The 20,304-nt window shown below is 38.4% G+C and overlaps 2 long non-coding RNA genes across 2 annotated transcripts in view; one reads left to right on the top strand and one right to left on the bottom strand.

Moving 5' to 3' along the window:
- The window catches only part of LOC138174471 (uncharacterized), a 60,871-nt gene extending 47,814 nt beyond the window's left edge, over nucleotides 1-13,057 (top strand). The window contains exon 5 of the long non-coding RNA XR_011171727.1: nucleotides 12,601-13,057. This is a non-coding gene — a long non-coding RNA (uncharacterized lncRNA). The remainder of the gene's footprint in view (nucleotides 1-12,600) is intronic.
- The window catches only part of LOC138174473 (uncharacterized), a 140,734-nt gene that overhangs the window by 29,049 nt on the left and 91,381 nt on the right, over nucleotides 1-20,304 (bottom strand). The gene's annotated exons all lie outside the window — the stretch shown is intronic.

Genomic DNA, 20,304 nt, shown 5'->3' on the forward strand with positions numbered 1-20,304 from the left:
ATCTATCTATCTATCTATCTATCTATCTATCTATCTATCTATCTATCTATCTATCTATCTATCTATCTTATATCTAAGTAAAACTAATTTTACAGATTACTACTCTCCTTAATTTTTTTTTGTTTCAAGCTTTCTTGATTAAATTTCTAAGACTCCAGACAAATATAGTTTTGTAAGAACTTACTAGGAACATTACATCCCTAGCCAAGAATTTATCATTCCTTTATTTTAAGCTGTGATCCAGAAATACAAATTCTTTTCTGGGATGACTTTCTCCCCTCTCTTTTTTTTCCATTTTAGCTGTCCCTCCTACCCACCCCCTCTGTTGAACAACAAAAAAATAAAGAGAAACAAGACCATTAAGTATACATAATCCAGAAAAAACAAATTCCCCCATAGACCATGTCCAAAAATGTATGTCTCTCTCTGCATTTTAAGTCTATTACTTCTCTGGCAGGATATGAGTGGCATGTTTCATCTTCAATCCTTTCAACTCATGCTTTTTCATTGCATCAACTGATGTTCAAGCGTCTTTCAAAGTAGTTTTCCTCTGCAACATTGTCATCAGTGCCAAATCTGTTCTCTTCCCTCTAAGTTTACTTACAGTGGTCTTCCCAGTTCCTTCTGACAGTGTGCGTTCCATTATTTCTTATGGCACAATAATATTCCATTACATTCACAGACCACAATTTGTTTATCTATTCTCCAATAGGAGAACAATCCCTTACTTTCCCATTTTTGGCTATCATGAAAAGAGATGCTATAAATACATTTGTATATATAAATTCTTTCCCTCTTTCTTTGATCTCTTTGGGGACATTGCCTAGTAGTCATATAACATTAAAAATAATGTTAACTGTTATGTATATAAAATTTTGAGATATGCAGTACACTCTACATAAATTATCTAGTTTGATCATGTAACTCCATGAGGTAAGTGGTATTGGTCTCATGATCCCTCTTTTATGTACAAAGACAGTAAGGCTGCCAGAGATTAAAGGAATTGTTCAGGTTCACAGAATGTTACTAATATCCAAAGGAGGTTATGAACAGTACCCTATTTTGCCAAATTTTTGTCTACCAAGATTTTTAACTGTCACTGATCAAATATGTCCTTTTGTCCCCTCAAACCCCTTTCTTCAATTGCCAATGGTGAATAAAGTGCCAATTATATGTCTTAGCATCTTGTCTATGATTTCACAGTCATCTTGCAAGATCTAAAAGGACCTTAGCTAGTCCAAACACCATGTTACAGAGGAGGAAACTGAGGTCCAGAGAGGTGCAAATAGGTGTCAAGGGTATGATCACTGGATTTGAAAGATCTTGGGGTGGGGTGGAGCATAGTTCTTCCTTTTAAGGGAAGAAATAAAAGCAGGGACTTGTTTGAGCTTGTCCCCCAATTACCTCCAACACTTGTGAAAAATAACTGTAAACAAATTTTAGAGCTACGGAACCCATAAATTGAAAGAGTGAAATACATCTCCAGCTGAAGGAAGCCTGAGAAGCCAAAAGGAAGGGTCTATTGTACTCGGCGGGGAACAGAGTGCAATCCCTTGTGGGCTGTGCCAGCAAAGACCTGTGGCACAGACCAGCCAGAGCAGACCTTAGGGCACTAAATCACTGGCAGCTGTGGTGTTTCCCAGACCAGTTAACCCATAAATGCCAAAGAGAAAGTAAAAGATCATAGGGGAAACTCTGTTGAACTTGAGTGAGAGAATAGCTTTGTCCCGGCCCCTTCACCCAGGGCAGTGGAGGTGCTGATGGCTGTAGAGGCAACAGTGGCAGCAGTGGCAGTGGCAGCAGTAGCTGCTGCTTTTGGAGTGCCAGGTCAAAAGATGGTGGGAGGCCCAAGCAGCTGATCAGAGGGCAATTGCAGGAATCTCTTTGCCAGTGCCACATGAGGATTCTCTTGCATTGCCCTACTTGGATCTGGAGTGCAGTCTTGGGTGGAGGTCCTGGGATGAGGAAGAGTGCTGGTATGGCAGAGTTTGTGGTGGCAGGGGAGAGGGAATCCTCCTCACAGTTCTGAGACAGGTGCCTAGAAGTAACTCTGACAATAGCTGCACAAAACCCCAGAAATTTGGGACACAGCACTCTCCACTCTGGAAGCAGAGTTATAACATGACAAAGCTCAAAAGTCAAGTAATTGGCTGGGGAAGTGAGCAAACAGAAGGAAAGAAATCAGACTATAAAATAGTTCTTTGGTGACAAAGATCAAAACATAGAACCAGAAGAAGACAACAAAGTCAAAAATCCTGCATCAAAAGCCCCCAAGAAAAATATGAATTAGTCACATGCCATGGAGGAGCTCAAAAAGGATTTTGAAATTCAAGTAAGAGAAGTAGAGGAAAAATTGGGAAGAGAAATGAGAGTGATGCAAGAAAATCATGAAAAATAAACCAACAGCTTACTAAAGACTCCAAAGGAAATAACACCTTAAGAAAATAGACTAACTCAAATGGCAAAAGAGGTCCGAAAAGCCAACAAGGAGAATGCCTTAAAAAGCAGAACTGGTTAGATGGAAAAGAAAGTTCAAAAGCTCACTGAATAAAATAATTCCTCCAAAATTAGAATGGAGCAAATGGAAGTTAATGTCTTTATGAGAAATAAAGATATTATAAAACAGATCCAAAAGAATGAAAAAAATAGACAACAATGTTAAATATCTCATTGGAAAAACTACTGGCATGGAAAATAGATCCAGGAAAGATAATTTTAAAATTATTGAACTACCTAAAAGCCACGATAAAAGATAGAGCTTACACATCATCTTTCAAGAAATTATCAAGGGAAATTGCCCTGATATTCTAGAACCAGAGAGTAAAATAGAAATAGAAAAAAAATCTTGAAAGCCTTTCTATGAAGTTTCAAGTACATTCCCTGGGAAGATAAAAGAGCTTTTTTTTGTTTTTGTTGTGTGCCCCTCAATAAGTTAACTACTCTGGACAGAAACCAAATTGCTTCCTCAGCCCAACTCAGGAGCTGTGGCTTTCTGCACCACAGCTCATCTCTTCTTTCTTTGACTTTCATTTGATGGTTTTCACCATAGCATCATTCTTGGAGTACTATCAGATGTTTCTTCCATGGAGGGCATAGTTCTTCCTTTTATGGGAAGAACCTTATACTGAGACTGCTGCACAGTGAAATAACTTTGGTTTTGACATAGGATAACTGAAGTTTGAATCCTAGCTTGGTCTGTAACCTTGTTCAAGTTACTTCATGAAATATTCTCCATGCCTCAGCTTTCCCATGTGTAAATGAGGGGATTGGACTAAACTGCCACTGAAAAATCTTTTTCAGTTTTAAGTGTATGAACCCTATGATCCTCCTATCTGGGTGACATTGGGCCAGTCCTTTAAACTCCCTGGGCCTTAGTTTCTCACCTATAAAGTGAAGGGATTGCCATAGGTGGCCTCTTAGCCCCTGTCAACCTCTTCTTTGACTCCACAAGCCTATGTGGTCCTTATTTTTCCCATCCTACTCTGAGTCACATACTTCCTCCACTAATCCACCCCACAGGTCAGAATTCTCCTCTGCCTCTTCAGATGCATTTTTTTCTTTGTTTGGGCCTTGAAGCCCAGCTTTCATTAGTTTTTCAGAACAGTCATTCTCTTAGATAACCTAGACAGCTCAAAGACATTTTCCTCTTTTATGGTTTTTGCTCAGAGTGAGACCAAGCTCTTTTCCCATTCTGTCTTGGTATAAATGCAAGTATAAATGGAGAAGCATGCAGGGAAATCTTTTCCTGGAAATCATCTGATAGAGTGGGTCAAGGTCCAGGTAGTAGCTGAAACTAATTGGTTGTCAGGAAAGAATGTGTAACCCCATAAAATTTGGGCATTTGGGGAGCTTGGCAAATGATAACAATGCTATTATTCTCCCAAACACCAGATATTTATCTCCAATATGCCTAAACATAAGTACTCACATAAACATAGGTACATATATGTGTGTGTATGTATGTACACACGTGTGTATCCATATGCACATATATCATATACAGATATATAGAAGTGAGTATATATATGTAAATGGTATAATTATAGGTAGAGATATAGATGTGCATGTGCTGTCTTCCTGACAAATTATTTGTACTTTGAAATGAGGGACTACCTTTTTATGTCTTTGTATCTTCAGCATACAGTACAGTGTCTATGTACATATTATGTAGTTAGGAGATGCTAATTGATTAAATAACAAATCTCCCATCCTCTTCGCATGAATTTTTGCATGACTTGTCTTGGGTTAGGTATTAGTATGTAAAGAGCAGGTTCCCTGTTTATAGGAGAGATTTTGCTCTCTTTGCTTATTTTTAAATGCTGTGATTTTATTAGTGTAGGAGACTCCCTGATGAGGACAAAACCCCTCTACCAGTGCAGGTTGGCCACTTCTCTGTAATCTCTAGCCTTAGAGAACTTCCCAGAGCACTGAGAAGCTATGTCACTGACTTGTTCAAGATCACATAACCCATGGATGTAAGGATTGGGGGGACCTGATCCCACTTCTTCCTGGCTCCAAGGCCATCTCTATATCTGCTATACTCTACTGACTTTCTTGGGACTTACAACTAAACACTAGAATAGTGACTGGCACATAGTATTCAACTAATAAATACTGTTGATTGAATCCAATATCCCAGATTGTATCTGACAAGAGTGGAGAACATCAGAACAGCCAGTTCCCTAATATTAGTCACTTTTTTAATGAAGCCTACCATCAAAATTGGCCAGCTAGGTGACTCAGTGAATAAAGCACTGGACCTGGAGTCAGGAAGACCTTTGTTCAAGTCCAGCCTTAGAAACCTACTATCTGTGTGACCCTGGACAAGTCACTTAACTTTTGTTTTCCTTAATCCACGGGAGAAAGAAATGGCAAACCACTCTAGTATCTTTGCCAAGAAAACCCTATGGGCAGAATTGGTGTACTATGGTCCATGGAGGCACAAAGAATTGTACACAACTAAATAGCAACAACTATCAAAATTGTTTTCTCGGTTGTCATAATTGACCTGTTGACTCAAAATAGCTCACAAACCACTGAAATGCCTGCATCTTTTCCAGACAAACTCCAAGAAGAAGCTTTTTCACACTTCGTGATTTACTAGATTTTGGCTTGGCGGCTAATTTCTTTCCCATGGGGACATATGTTACTCAGTTCAGGAACTGGTTTTCTCTTAAATTGTTGTACCCGAGGTTCCTAAGGGATTATTCATTTTGGTCTCATTCCTGGCAGGTGAACACAAAACCAGGAGAGTAGTTACTTTACAGACCTTATAAGAGAGAAATAAAGTACTCACCCTGCTCCTTGCAATCCCCAGTTCTGACCTCAGTGTTGCTTTTGTGTTTCTTTTTGAACATTTATTAAAAGAATGAAACAGTAAATCTGCCCCAATAACAGGAAGATTGGTAGTACTTTTCCCCCTATTTGTGACATCTGTAGCATGACCTGAATCTGTCAGTCTGAACAGAAAGGATTTAGAGTGTCAGCAGGGGCTCTAATAACTAGACCTGCTGGGCTGTTCCTAAAGTAGCAAACTACAATCACTTCCATTGTTCTCATTCTTACCACAGGCTGGGGGAAGGGTTGAAAGTTGGGGAAAGGGTCTTTAGGGTAAAGCAACATTAGAGATGAAAGTCAGCCTGACTTTCCCAGACATAGCCTACCCATATCCCTGCTAATCTGCATAGGTGCCCACTCAGTTGAATGCTTTGCAACAGAAACCAAGCCAATAGGCTGAGGAAAATGAGTTTTCCTTGACCAGCAAGGATAGGTGGACACAGGAAGACTCCAGCAGTCCTGAGCCAGTAAATAGTGGGCTGACTTGTCTAGCTCAGACATGATCTCAACCTTGGCAGTGGCCTGGATAGAACACTTTGCTGGGTTCTCTCGTATCCTTACACCATCTACAACTGGCCCATATTCTATCTGTGCCTGACTGTACTATAGGGATGGATTATTTCCCTGTACCAACTGCTGATTGCTTTATGGCTCAGGGCATGAGGATTGACAGGCCTATAAATTCCAATCTAACTGGTGAGCCCACAGATGCTATTCTTATTCTGATCTTGAAACTTTCCTAAAATATTAGCCTGAGTAATATCCTTCAGTGGTCGCTTCTGAAGGCTAATTATGCACTCCATAAAAGAAGTCCTTTTTACTCGTTTTCCATCCGCTGCCATCTGAAAGCCCACCAGTTGCTCCCCCTTTTCACATTTGGGGAATAGAAGGAATGTTCATAATAAACTATACAATTCTCTAGTTCACTACTTTATGGCCCTCAATCACATCATCTCAACAGGCATGCTTGGTCAATCTGATGTCCATTACAGTGGTAGATGTGCTTAGTTTCAAATGGAATGGATATAATTAATAATATGCTTGATTGAGATAAGCTTTAAATTGAATGGAGCTGACATAGAAAATAAATTCTGTTATTAACCCCACTAGGAGGTAAGGTGGCAGGCGACCAAATTAGTACCCAGGAGGTTGAGTTGTATCTAGGGAAGGGGATTAGATATTTGTATATTCCCATAGAGCCTTGACAGAATCAGAATTTTGAAATTGGAAGGGACTTCAGACTTTAGTTCTAGTCACCATGGAACAAAATTCCCCTTTATCACTGACTCATTAAACTTTTGCCTGAAAACCTCCAATATGGGGGAAAAATCATTGCCTTCAGAAGGATTCCATTCCCTAATTACTCCTAATTAGGAAGAAGGCTTTTCTGACATTGAGCCTGAAGCAACTTCTTTATAACATCCAATTAGCCTTCTGGGGTCCTGTATAATATGTTCAATGTCTTTTCTATACGACAGCTTTTCTAATACTTGACGCATCCTGGGCCATTGCCAGTCATCTTGACTTTTTTCTTGCCTCTGGACTCCAATGACTTTGGAGGAGAGAGTAAGACTGAGACTTTGCACAGCTCTGCCCCACTCACTTCCAATTCACATGAAAGTCAAGACGTCACCTTCATGGTGTCATTGGTCCTCTTCTAGAATGAAGAATGAAACAACAATTTGATGACAACGATCACTTTCCTAGTAAGTCTCCTCTAGTCTGGAATCCCCTCTCACTTCCATTCTTTCTTCAACTTTTCTGGTGGTCTTCATCTGAATATTGCACGACTCTTCAGCAACATTCCTAAAATGTGGTGATTGCAAGCAAACATGGTTTCTGTCAAGTTCAGAGTACCAGGAGACTTCCATAGAGCTGGAAAACATGCTTCTTTTACTGCAGCCCAAGGTCATATTCATTTCCTTTTGTAACTAAGATTACATTTTGCTCCATTTAAGTTTTGGGTCGGAGATGGCCACAACATTGCAGTCATTTTTTAAAGACAAAGAACAGGATAGACATGGTCTCAGACTGCTAACAATTGAACTTTGGGAGAAGAAGGAGATCTGTGGCATATACCGGTAGAAGTGTTTCAGTGCATAGAGTGCTCAATGTGGAGACAGGAGGACCTGAATTTAAATCCTGCCTTAGACTCTTACTAACTAGGTGACCCTTGTTAAGTTGCTTAACCTCTGGCAGCCTTCAGTATTCTCATCTGTAAAATGGGGACAATCATAGTACCTACTTCACAGGATTGTGTTAAGGATAAAATAAAATACCATATGCAAAGTACTTGGTGAACAGTAACATAGGATAAAAATGCTAGCTGTCAAAATAGAAGAGAATGGCTTCTCTTGGAGAAAAATTTTTGTTGATCCTGGAGCCATTTGTCTGATGACTCAATGAAACCGGGAAGGAGTAAACTAGTGGTGAGACAGAAGATGCTGGAGATGAAGCAAAAAAGGGGCAAGTGGCAGTAGGGGATAGTGGTTGGGAGAGGAAACAGTTTTGGGATCCAAATTGCCTGTGGCAGTCTTTGGGGAGGAGTAGAAACTGATCAATTCAGCATCTGTTTCAAGTTGTCCTAGCTGACTAGATAGATGTTGACCCTCTTGGAGGCCATGAATGGAACAATGTTGGAAATATTTATTTAATCCTCATGAGAGTAACTGATAGTGAGGCCGGGGTCAGGCAGCCGAAATGGCTTTGAATAGTATGTTTAGGATGCTTTATATATGGAAAGACCTTGGCAGGATTTAAGGTACTTTATCAACTACTATTAACAGTGTAATTGTTATTGTTTGTATGGTTGTTAGCATTAAAGGATGCCTACATCCTGATGGGGCAACATCCACATAAGCTGCAAAAATCATTTTAACATATGTGAATTTTGCATCTTTTGATTCTATGAGGATGAATATATTTATAAGCACTTCATTGTCAATATCTTATTTGAGCCTCACAATAAATTCTGTAAGGTATAAATCAATCAATGGAGGAAGATTTATTAAGGAGTTATCATGTACCAAGTATTCTTCTAGGCACTAGGGATACAAAGACAAAAAATGAAATAATCCCTACACTCAAGGATCTTACATTTTACTAGGAAACAAAATGTATATATGTAAGGATCAAATGTGATAATATTTGTAAAATACTTTGCAAACTCTAAGGTTCTATATAAATGCGAGTTATTTGCATTTTACTTTTAATATTATCAGATTAATAATTATTAATAAGAAAATAATATCTAGGAAATGAATACAAAATTGTTACAGAATAGCTTGACAGGGAGGACACTAGTAATTAGGGAGATTAGAAGAGATTTCTTGTTGAAGTTGGTGCTTGAATTGAACCTTGAAAGAATGAGGCATTCTTTGATGCAGAATTGAGGAAACACTGCACTCCAGGAATGGGAGATGATCAGTGTAAAGTCAGAGAAATGGAAAATATAATGATAGATCAGGAAAAAAGTAGTGCTTTCCTAAATTGTAGTGTGGAAGTGGAGGTATGATATTTAATGAGATGGGAAAGATAGATTGGGGTGAGGGTGTGAGGGGTTTTAAAAGCCACACACATGGGTTCTCATATTGTCTTAAGGAGCTCATGGAGTTTAGTGAGTAAGGGACTGACATGGTCCAGCTCTTTGCTGAAGGAAAATAATATTGGTAGTTATATGGAGGGTATATTGGATTGAGGAGATACTTGATGCAGGGATACCAATGAGAAATCCATTGAAGTCTCAGAAAAAGATGAAGGCCTGAACAATGGTGGTAGCTGTATGAGTGGAGAGGAGCCAGATTAAAGAATTGTGAACAGATTTGAGAACTGATTATACATCCGGAATTCATGACAGTGAAGAGTCAAAGATGATGCCAAAGTTACAAAATGGGGAGACTACAGGAATTATTATCCCAATTTTACAAATTAGGACACTGAGACTCAAAGACATTAAAAGATTAGTCAATTAGGGGCGGCCAGGTGGCTCAGTGAGTAAGAGCTCGGGCCCCAGAGTCAGGATGACCTGGGATTGAATCTGGGCTTCTGATACTTAGTACCACACCCAGAAATAACTGGCCATGTAACCTTGATCATCAACTTAACCCCAATTGCTTAAAAAAAATTAGTCAATTGTCACACAGCTAGTCAATTATTGAAACAGGTGGGATTTGAATCTGGGTGTACCAGGTCAACACATTATCTACTATGTACCACGATCCTTCATTATAGACATATGCATCTTATTGGAGAATTTGTTATCCTACCTCTTGTAAATTCACCCAATTTGCTGAAAAGAGAAATGAACCTCATTGTTCTGTAGTGTTCAGAATTCACTCTGGTACCATGCTTTGTGAATGGGGGTACAAGAGACAATCTGCCAATCTCTGATAGAATGATTGGATGTAATGAAAGGTTGCTTACATGTTTGGGCTAGCAGTGATTCTATTTAGGTGCTTTTAGAACATTTGTCTGGATGCCAATAGGTCCTGGTGATTTATCTACAAGTTTTTCAAATAAACCTAAAATGTCCTGTCCATTTGGTACCATCTGACATAAATACCTCTCCAATATGCCTATTATCAATGATAATTGAGCAGCAAGAATCTCCCTGTCTTCCTTCCTATCCCCTAAAATATCAAAGAAAAAAAATGTTTACATCTCTTTGCTGTTTCCTTATCACCCTGAGTTATTTTTTCCCCTATGATCATCAAGTGGCCCTACAGTTACTTCTTTTTGATTTATTTAAAGAATAACTTATTGACTCTGGTGCCTCTTACAAAATGGTCCTTGAATAATTTTTCAGTTGACTGAACTTTTACTTTTCATCTGACCTGAACACTGCAGGTTTCCCTAATCGCCTCACTTGAGCAATCATTCTGCATTTTGAAAGATGCCTACTTTATTTTGTGTTTAGCCATTAAATGCTTGTTTGCTTGTATATATTTTTATCCAAGGACCACATTCATCCTGGGCTACCATTAAGATGGTTTTAAATAGTCTCTAGATTTATTCTTCTGGGTTATTTCCTTTTTAAAAAAATCCCTATTCAAATAATATAGAATACCAATATATGGTTGATTTTCTTCTGAATAATTTAATTAATACAGTTTTTCAGGCAAGTAGGCCATTTTGAACAAAATAAAATTAATCAACTTTATCAGAATATGTTAAAATAAAAGCATTCCATTCCAGACTTTTTTCAGGGGTATTAGGTGGGAATGCCAGTAACGGAGTGGTAGAAATTAAATTTTAAAATGGCATTTTGGATGCTACATTAAATTTTGATAATGGCTTGTGGCAATTGGAAAGCTCAGCAGGTAAGAGTAGATGATAAAAAACAGCATGTCATGTCTCCTATGGAGAGGGCCAAATGAATGGCCAGGTTACTCTGACATCCTTATGGTGTGCCATGCTGGGTATTAATAGAAGACATACACAGATGGTTGCCAATGCTTCTTTCTAGAAAAAAAAATAAGTGGATTTGAAAAGTTGAGAATCATTCTTTCAGATACTGATTAATAGACAGATAGGATTCAGATTTCAGATACAGGAGTCACTGAGCATATCCTCTATAGTCATCTCCAGCTAATGAACAAGTGGTATTAGATTTAAAAGAAAATAGATTAACAACTGAAGGTGCATTTGATTGTATGTATGTGTATGTACACACATATGTATATATTTATGTGAATATATGTTATATATAATTATATTTATTATCTCTATCTATCAATCTATCTATCTATCTAGTCTAGTCTATAAGAGCTTAAAAAGATTTGAGATATAGACTAAAGGAATGTGAATACTTCCCATTACCCCTTGGTTATCAGTAATAGGGTCTTTGTGACCAGATCTGGAAAAAAAATATCTGGCCCAGAAATGTGATTTGTTCACTTTTACAAAATCCCAGAATATCAGAGTTTTAAGTGATCTTAGAGACCATCTAAAGGCAGCTAGATGGTGCAGTGGATAGAGAGCACTGGCCCTGTAGTCAGGAAGACCTGAGTTCAAATTTGACTTCAGACACTTATTAGCTGTCTGACCCTCGCAGGCTACTTAACAGTTTATTTATTTTTTGCTTTTTGGAGGGCAATTGGGGTTAAGTGACTTGCCCAAGGTCACATGGCAAGTAAGTATTAAGTATCTGAGTCAGGATTTGAACTCAGGTCCTCCTGACTTCAGGGCCAGTGTTATACTCACTGCCCCACCTAGCCTCCCCTACTTAACTGTTTACCTCAGTTTCCTCATCAGTTTAAAATGGCAAACCACTCCAGTATCTTGTTTTAAAAAAACCCAAATGGAGTCATAAAGTGTCTGATATGGCTGAAATGACTGAACAACAATCAAAGAAACCATTTAATCCAATCTGATTTTGGATAAGAAGCACCTTTATAGAGCCCAATAAGGAGTCATCCAGCCTGTAATTGAGGTAAGGATATGCATACTATGCAGGCAGCTAAGTGATATAGTGGATAGAGTGTTGAACCTGGAGTTAGGAAGACTTGATTTCAAATATAGTCTCAGACACTTATCACCTGGGTTATTCTGGGCAAGTCATTTAACCTTTGCCCCTGCTTCCTCCTCTGTAAAATAGGGAGAATAATAACACCTGTCTCCTGGGGGTGTAGTTAGGTTTAAACAAGCCAATATTTATAAAGTGCTTTGCAAATCTCATATCATGACACAAATTCTAGCTAGCTTTTATATCCAAGCAGAGTTTAACTGTGCAAGAGCTATCCAAGTTATCCAAAAAGATCATTGAAAGAAGAACAATGGTGATGGTTGCTTCCTCAATAGCTTGCTCATCTCCTTATACTGCCCTTCAAGGCCTAAAATAGCCATTGATGATTTCCTTCTATGAACAAAGTCAATGGGTTTTGTTCCACTTTAAAGAACAGGAATATAAAAAGGAAAGAAGTATTTGTTAAGCACCTACTATGAGCCAGGCAACACATTATTGTTTCTCATTTTATAGGGGAGGCAAAATGTCATGAAACAAAGGAACTGAGTCTTATGAGGACCACTGAAGTCATTCCAAAATATCTCATGACTTGTTCATTCATAGGGGCACAAGCAGAAGAAGAAACCTCGAGTTTCTATAGTGCTCCAAGTCAGTTCTAAATTAGCCCAATGTTTTAGTGGAAGCTGGAACGGTTATGAATATGGTGATCCCTACTGTCATGGTCCTTGGCTTCATACAAGTACCAGCATCTGGATCTGGAAACAACTTCATCGAATAAACAATTTCTCTTTTTCTGATAGGTTAGGTCTAACGACGGAAGAGAAATGCATAATCGAAATCTGTTATATGCAAGAGATGCTTCTGTTTCTATTAAGTTTATTCAAACCAATTAAATGCTTTATAATTTTGGGACTTCAAGAGAAGTAAACTAAAGTTACATCAGCAACGTGATGAATTTGGGTAGGTGAAGACAATGAGCTGAGAAATCGCTGCTTCATTTCTTTGAAACATTCATCTACATCCCTGGGCAAGAATGGGAGAAGTGGCAGACATACCATCCATGTATAGGAAAAAACAAAGAATGATCAGCAACCTTGTATCCTAAGATCTTTAGAAGGGGAAGGGAAATAATGCTCCATACCCCATATCAGCCTCTGTGGACAGTGAATCTTTTTCCTGAGAACCAGCATGACTTATTTCATGGAGACTCAGAACTAATAATCTGAATATTTGAAGATGAATTATTTGGCTATTCATGAAACAAAGAAAACTACAAAATAACTTTCAGTGCTTCTCTTTGCTTCTAGAGTATCAGTGGTTCAGCGGCAAAATGGGGCAAAGCTTGCTAAAATCATTGCATTTATCAGTTTATATCGCTAAATTTTACCATCATTTAGCTAAGTATGATATCATTGTCCAAATAACAATGGTCAGATATATTGTAAATTTTTTTTGGAAGCAATAGTGGTTAGGTAACTTGTATAGGGTCACATAGTTAGTAAGTGTCTGAGACTGGATTTGAACTCAGGTCCTCCTGACCTCATTGTACCACTTTGCTTTCCCCTGGATATGTTATTGAAGGAGCTGAACCATAGCAATATTGGCATTGTGACAGTAAACGAGCACAAAAGAGACAAGAATAATGTAACTAAATGGAAGAATGGCTCATGGGTTCTTTTTGGAGAGACATATAAAGTAGTTAACAGAGTTGATTTTATTACAAATGAAAAAAGATTTATTATATATTTAATAATTGAGAAAACACATTTTAATCAAAATAATCCCAACCTGATCAATTTAAACAATTGCTTAATGATGAAAATGGAATATGGACAGAAGAAATGACATAAACACTTATTACAATATTTCCATATTGAAGTTGAACTAATATAAATGAAATGCCATAACAGGGATTGGGGAATAGGGTTCCTTGACTGTTTAAGTCAGTATTCACTTGATTTACTTTTCAAGAATTATATGATGGTGAGTAAGAGCACCGGCCCCAGTGTCCAGATGACCTGAGGATCAAATCTGGGCTCAGATACTTAGCACCACACCCAGAAATAACTGGCCATGTAACCTTGAGCAAGTTACTTAACCCCAATTGGTTTAAAGAAAAGAATAAGAAAAGAATTATGTGATGGTCTAGGGTAAAACTAATGGAAAATATCATTTAAAAAAGTCACTGTGATAAACATAGGAGATTATGAGAAATATCACATATTTTAAAAAAAATAAGCAGAAGGTTAAAGACAACATAAAAATCTGGAACAATGTAGATCCTCCTAGATGAGAGAGATCCACAATTCAAAGGAATCTGACCAAAAGAATTTTAACCTCTCCCTAAAATGAAGTCCCTTCTGGCCAATACAATTTAGTATACCATTTTTATTTTTCAATATGACTAAAAGTCATGGAACACCATAGTTTCTGAAGAAAAAAATATTAGTTATCATAGGAAGGGCAATAGAAAGCACATAGTAGGTGTGAGGAGGCTTCAACAAATAAGTAAATACAAAAGAGAATCAGAGGTAAACTATGTCATCAAATAAATACATTATCAAAAAAGAAGGACTCCAAGGGAATGGTTACCTCTAGACAGTCTGTGTTTCCTACCACTAACCTTAAGATGTTAAAAGAATGCAAGGAAAGTTCCCAATATCTTGGGTAGGCCCTATGTAGAGGATTTGTAGAGTCATGGATAAGAGTCATACAAGAAAAAAAAGCATAATGATCTACATCTTTCAAGGGAATGGGCACATGAATGATATCAGTGATTTATTTGCATACCATGCTTGAGACTCATTCTTAGAAGCCTCAGTCAAGCATTCTGTCATTTCCAAAGGTCTCTATTCATTGCACCAACACCACAGTTGGCCAGTAAATGCCTATGAAAGCTACAGGCAACCCCAGTGAGAATGGCCATTTGTTGAAAATTGAAAAAAGTCTCAGTTGTGCAGTGGCAGCTAATGGATTCCAAGCACTGAACATTGCAACTTATTCCTTAGATTGTGGGATACATAAGCAGTGTCAGAATCATCATTTTGTACCCAATCATGGCTACAGAACCCACAAAATGACATGGAGAAGCTAATGTTCTGCTGAGGACATCCTGGCAGGCAGGCAGGAAGGGGACAGTGCAGCCCTCTGGGAGCCAAGCCCAGCCCCAAATGAACCTGAGGTTTTAGCCTCAGGATGGCCACAACTAGCCGCCTAATGGAGGGACTTCAGATCACCAGCAGCTGTGGAGGTTTCCAGAATTATCAACCCATAGATGCTGAGGATAAAGTGAGAGGTCACTGCAGTGTGGACATTGGGACCTGTGAATTTGGGAGTGTGGTTGGCCTTTGTCCCCGGGCAAGAAGCTGCTGAGGTATCATGGCTGTGCAGTCACCGCCGTGTGGCTGCTTCAGAGCTCCTGGCCTGCAGATTGTAGGGGGACCAAGCAGCCAGTCTGAGGGGTAATTGCTCTTGCTTTAACCTGCTTGGATCTGCACTGAAGTCTAGGGTAGAGGTCCTGGGTTATGTGACCAGTTTGCCAGAGTATGTTAAGGCTTCAGAGAGAATACCCAATTACTAACTCCAGCTGCTGAGAAAACCCCAGCAATTGAGACAAAGCTCCCCCATCTGGTAGCAGACTTCTACTGTGGTAAAAAGCTCAAAAGTCAAGTAATAGAGTTGCAACATGAGAAAATGAGGGAAGCAAGGCAAGCACAGTAATCCGACTTTGGACTCCTTTTTAGGGGACAAAAAGGATAGGGGCATGGAACAGGAGGAAGACAGCAAAGTCAAAACTCCTGCACCAGAATCTTCCAAGAAAAGAATAAGCTGCTTGCAGGCAATAGAGGAGCTTAAGGATTTTGAGAATCAAATAAGAGAAGTGGAGGAAAAATTGGGAAGAGAAATGAGACTGATGCAAGAAAATTATAAAATGAGAGCCAACAACCTGACTGAAGAAAATAACACCTTAAAAGTAGACTAGCTCAAATGGCAAAAGAGGCTCAAAAAGGCAATGAGGAGAAGAATGCCTTAAAAAGCCAAATTTGCCAGATGGAAAAAGAATCTCAAAAGTTCCCTGAAGAGAATCATTCCTTCAGAATTAGATTGGAGCAAATGGAAGCTAATGACTTTATGAGAAATCAAGACACTATTAAACAGATCCAAACAAATGAAAAAATAGAAGGCAATGTGAAATATCTCATTGAAAAAACCACTGGGGGAGGCTAGGTGGTGCAGTGAATAAAGCACCAGACCTGGAGTGAGGAGGACCTGAGTTCAAATCTGTCCTCAGACACTTGACACACACTTACTATCCATGTGACCTTGGGCAATTTACTTAATCCCAATTGCCCTGCCCTCTCCCCTCCAAAAAAAGCAAAAAAAAAAAATCAAAGAAAAAACCACTGACCTGGAAAACAGATACAAGAAATATAATTTAAAAATTATTGGACTACCTGACAGCCATGATAAAAAAAACATAGAAATCATCCTCCAAGAAATGCCCAAGTAAAATTGCCCTGATGTTTTAGAACCAGAGGGCAAAATAGAGGTTGAAAGAATCCACCAATCTCCTCCTGAAAAAGATCCCCAAAAGAAAACTCCTAGGAATATTATAGTCAAGTTCCAGAGTTCCCAGATCAAGGAGAAAATATTACAAGCAGCCAGTATGAAACAATTTGAATACTGTGGAAACACAATCAGGATAACACAGGATCTGGAAGCTTCTACACTGAGGGATTGAACGGCTTGGAATTTGATATTCTGGAGGTCAAAGAAGGTGAGATTAAAACCAAGAATCACCTACCCAGCAAAACTGATAATCATGTTTCAGGGGAAAATATGGTCATTCAATGGAATAGAGGACTTTCAAGCATTCTTGATGAAAAAACCAGAATTGAATAGAAATTTGACATTCAGATACAAGAAGCATGAGAAGGTAAACAGGGAAAAATATATCTTAAGGATCCTATACCAAAGCTGAACTACTTACATTCATACAAGAAAAAATGATAATTGTAACTTATGAAACTTTTCTCAGTAAGAGAATAGTTGAAGGGAATAGAAATGTATATATATATATGTATATGTATGCATACATATATATGTCTATATAGGAGGGTATATGGGTGTATGAATACATATGTGAGTATATGTATATATGTGTACAGGTATACATAGACAGAGGGTACAGGACCAGTTGAATAGGAAGGCAAGGGAAAACTGTTACAATGGAGAGGAAGAACAGGAAGGCAAAAGGGAATGAGTCAACCTTATACTCAATGAATTTGGCTTAGGGAAGGAATGACATACACACTAAATAGGGTATCTCACCCTAAAGGAAATAAGGGGAAAGGGGATGAGAGGGGGGATGATGGAAGGGAGGGCAGGCTGGGAGGAAGGGAAGTTGGAAACACCCACTTTTAAAAAGGGACGGGATCAAAGTAGAGAATAGAACAAGTGGGGTGGGATGTGATGGAGGGAAATATAGTCAGTCTTTCACAAAATATCCACTATGGAAATGTTTTGCATAGATACACATGTACAACCTATATTGAATTGCTTATCTTCCCAGTAAGGGTAGGTGATGAGGGAGATAGGGAAAGAATCTGGAATTCAAAGGTTTAAAATCAAATGTTTTAAAAATATATTATAATAATAATAATTATTATTATTTTACATGTAACTGGGAAATGAGATATACAGGCACTGGGGCATAGAGATCCACCGTGCCCTACAGGAAAGTTGGAGGGGGAATGGGGGAGGATATAGGAGAGAGCAGATTGGGGTAGGGGACATTCAGTGCAATTGCTGTTTTGGGATGGTGGTTAGGGGAAACATGGGGAGAAAATTTGTAACTCAAAATCTTGTGGAAATGAATCATGTAAACTAATAAATAAATAAATATAGTGGAATTATACTCCACCTCTCCAAAAGCCAGAGTTCTGGGAAGTTCAAATCACTGGAATGTAATGATGAATATTAAAATGTCTAATGAATGTCTAGGAAAATACAAAAAAGTTCCCAAATCAGACTTCATTTACTCTTATTTAGCACTGAAATCTTAACAAAATAGAAACCATATGAAATAACATTGCAAAATTTAAATAATTTGCACTTCTAGTTAAGATTCCCACATGCTCACTCATGTTAGACTTTTCACCTGGTACTATGAGCATAAGCAACCTCATGACTTTGACCCAAGGTGCTTAGCATCTGGTTAAACACCCACGGTTTTTAGGAATGAGGAGACCAAAGCAAATTTATTCCCAGATTCCCAAAGTTACATGAGCAGGAAATGGCTGAGCTAAGACTTGTCAGCCTTACTGGGCAATACTCCCACAATTCATACTCTGGGATGTAGCTAAACTGTCCTTCACTGTATCCCTTCCCCACAACATCCCACCCTCTGTCTTTTCACCTTTGCTCTGACAACCTCCTATGCCTGGAATAAATTCCCTCCTCTCCTCCATACCTTTTCCTCTCTTCCTTCAAGAAGCACCTCAAGTACAGTATTCTGCATGAAACCCTTCCTGATCCCCCAACTGACAAGGGCCCTCCCCACCCAAACTGCCTTAATACTTCTTTATATATATCTATAGTTAATTACATGAACATTTGTGATGTATATCTTTTATGTATTTTTGTATCCCCCATTAAAATGCAAATTCATTTGAATAGGGATTGTTTCATTCTTTGTATGCCTAAAGCCTGTCACATAGTTGGCACTTAATATTTCCTAGCTCATTATTTTTTTGTGTTTTGTAAGTGTAGTGCATAGCACATAGTAGGCACTTAGTAAATGCTTGTTGATTTCTTACTTGAGAGGAGCCAGTTCCTTGCCTCCTTCCAATGTTCCTATCTCTACCATATGTGGCTTCTCCAATTAGTACTGGGTAGTGCTAGCATAATACTCAGACCTCTTTGAAAGTAAATTGGAGAATTCTTTTTATCCTCACAATGCTCGGTCTTAAAACTATCTCTTTGAAAGGAATGTACTCCTGGGCACGTACAGAGTAGCCGTCCCATTATTCTTTTCTAACATAAATTCTAATAGAAAGCCAGAGAAGCTTAATGTTCTTCAGAAGTTGAGCCCTGGGATCAGAAACCTCAGTCTTTTAAGAAGAAGGAAGTATGATTTGGGAAGGAAGCAGAAGGAATTAAGCTTTATGTTCATGAAGTCTGGGATCCAACTCAGCATACAACTATAATTTTTTTAAAAGACACTGGATTTTCAGAAGAACTGAGAATATTTTATGGACTTAATTATAAAAATTTGAAAAGACTCACTCAGTTATCACAAAAGACAAGCAGAAAAATCACAATTTTATTATGATTTTATCTGGTTATTTTTATTCTTCTTCAAATGTAGATTTTGGGGGTCAAAACAAAATCCCTAAATAATAAATAAACTTCATAGTATATGTCCTCAGAATTTTTATGTATTTCTCTTATCTAATTCTCAATTTCATATGAAATGATCATGTTAATTCATCAGAAGGAAAATATAATTTGTTTTGACAGTAACAAGGAAAGAAGAATGCTTATAGTAAATAGGCCAGCATTGGAGTCAGAAAGATGCACATTGAATTCCTAATGCTGATACACAGAGTTTGAGGGAGTAGTAAGGGATGATCTCATCCAACCATTCATTTTTCATATGAGGAAAACAGAGGTCCAGAGAAGTTAAACGATTTGTCCAAAGTCACCTAGGTTCTAAGTAACCAGAGTCAAGATTTGAACCCAGATGTTTTAACTCTAAATCTATCATCCTTCCCCTGGCTCTGTAACCCTGGACAAGTCTCCCAGGTGACTGAATCTAAGGGCTGCAGGGGAGTTTTGCTTATGTAGGGATTATGTTGTTCAGTTTTTTTTTGATCATGTATGATTCATGAACCCATGTGAGGTTTTCTTGACAGAGATACTAGAGGGGTCTGCCATTTCCTTCTCCAGTTCATTTTACAAATGAGGAACTGAGGCAAACAGGGTTAAGCAACTTGCCTAGGTCCCACACCTATTGAAGTGTTTGAGGCCAGATTTGAACTCGGAAAGATGAGTATTCCTGACTGCAGGTCTGGCATTCTTTCTGCTATATCACCTAACTGCCTCCCAGTAGGGGATTATCCACACTGGTAAAATCACAGGTCAAGACAAAAAGTCTCCTCCAAACACCCCCCTAAATCCCTACAACATCCTTCTGGAAACTGTTGTGACCTGTGTAACCTTGAACGATTTACTTAACCTCTGTGGGTTATGCTCTCAGGAAACATTTTAGTTTCCTCATCTATTAAATGAAGTGTTTAGTCCTGAGTGCGAACAAAGCTTCTTGTATTATTTTTCTTCTCATTTAAACTTTCACCTCCACAAATTAGAAGAATTTTGTTCAGATAGTTCTAGCCAATGCATGAAAGGAATCTTGCTGTCCTTTTTCCCTTTCCTCCCTTCCAGAGTCCTGGGAGAATATTTTGAGCCCTTGTAATCACAGGTGTGAAACATTTGCGCTATCA

This window comes from Petaurus breviceps, unplaced genomic scaffold, assembly GCF_028583685.1.
Source record: "Petaurus breviceps papuanus isolate PSGF00001 unplaced genomic scaffold, PetGlider_PUasm1.0 688, whole genome shotgun sequence".
NCBI lineage: Eukaryota > Metazoa > Chordata > Mammalia > Diprotodontia > Petauridae > Petaurus > Petaurus breviceps.